Raw genomic sequence first — 1,738 nt, 5'->3', positions numbered from 1 at the left:
TGGAAGAATGTTATAAGGTGTCCAAGAACCATAAAGAAAAAGGGTGCATATATATGTCACGCTCCCCGGGTCCTCACCCCCGTTCCCCGGCTCACCTGCCACGCTCTCCGCTCCCCAGTCACCGGATTCCGTCCGTCCCAGGGCTCCGGGCCCCCGATCCCGGCGCCCGACAGCTTCCCTGGACCTGGCCGGCTCCCCTGCGTCCTCCTCGCAGCCTCCTTCCCTGGCTTCTGGCACCCGGGCGGCGCGCATGCGCATTAGGGCGCGCGCGCGGTCACTGACCCTTTCTTAAAGGGCCAGCGTCCATTAACAGGAAATGAGGTTGCACAGGTACAGGGTATATAAGGGGTCATTGTCCAAGGGGGCGGGGCCTGATCTTCGTGTTCCCTGAGCTAGGAGTCAGGTCTCCTGGTGTTACTGTGCTCGTACTCACCTATCTCTCTTTGTAGAGCCGTGCCTGCTTCGCCATCCAGTCTGCCGTGTCCTGATCCCCGCACGCTGTCCGTCTGCCATCTGACAGTCCGTACCATCCCGGATCCCTGCGGTGACCCGTCATCTTGCTCCAGAGGTTCCGGACCCCGCCTGATATCACCTCGGCCTCCGAACCTGAGCTACGTCACCAAGACCACCTTCTGTGACTCCGTGGTCCCTGGGACTCCTCCGCTGCCTTCACTTGCACGGACTGTTCTACTGCCCATCAGTGCTTCAGCTGCCGGACTCCCTACCACCATCTCAGAGAGTTCGGTCCAGTGGATCCACCTCCTGGGTCTGCCCGACCGCCCGGCCGTGACAGTAAGATCAGGCCATGGATCCCGCTGCAGCACTATTGGCCCTGCAAGAGGAACTCCAACGCCAGCGTGAAGTCCAGACCCGCATGCTGCAATTTATGACCTCCGTGGACACCCGCCTGTACACGTTACAAGCATCCATGACGCCTGCGGCACCCAGGTCCTCCAATGGACAATCCACGGCTCCCGCACCAGTGGCAGCCTCGTCGGGTGCTTCCCAACTCCGGTTGGCTTCACCACCTCGTTATTCTGGAGATCCCAAGACCTGCAGGGGCTTCATCAACCAATGTTCCCTTCATTTCACGCAGCTGCCACATCTATTCGCCTCCGACCAAGCCAAGGTCGCCTTTATAATGTCCCACCTAGAGGGCGAGGCACTGGCGTGGATGAACCCCTTGTGGGAGAAGGAGGACCCTGTGACCCAGAACCTTCGAGAGTTCCTGCAGGCCTTTCGCAGTACCTTTGACGAGCCGGGACGCGCCTCTGCGTCTGCTTCATCACTTCTCCGCCTACGTCAAGGAACACTGACGGTGGGCCAATACGCCATCCGTTTCCGCACTTTGGCTTCTGAACTCGGGTGGAATAATGAGGCCCTGACAGCCGCCTTCTGGGAGGGACTCTCGAGTCGCATCAAAGATGAGTTGGCGGGTCGTGACTTGCCCTCCACCCTAGATGCCCTGATTGCCCTGGCTACTCGAGTGGACATTCGTTTTCAGGAGCGCTCTAAAGAGCTGTCTCGTGAGAGACGACCGGTACGGCATTCCTCACCTCCCCAGAAGCCCTCCGCACCTCAGTCATCAACAGCTGGGATTCCCGTCCACGAGCCCATGCAGATTGACCGAGTACGACAGTCTGAACAGCGTCGAGCCGAGCGGCTCGCCAAGGGCCTCTGCTTTTACTGCGGAGAGGGCACACACCTGCTACGCGCCTGTCCAGAGAGGCCGGGAAAC

This window comes from Anomaloglossus baeobatrachus, unplaced genomic scaffold (assembly GCF_048569485.1).
Source record: "Anomaloglossus baeobatrachus isolate aAnoBae1 unplaced genomic scaffold, aAnoBae1.hap1 Scaffold_3036, whole genome shotgun sequence".
NCBI lineage: Eukaryota > Metazoa > Chordata > Amphibia > Anura > Aromobatidae > Anomaloglossus > Anomaloglossus baeobatrachus.
Note: the sequence above shows the minus strand (reverse complement) of the source record.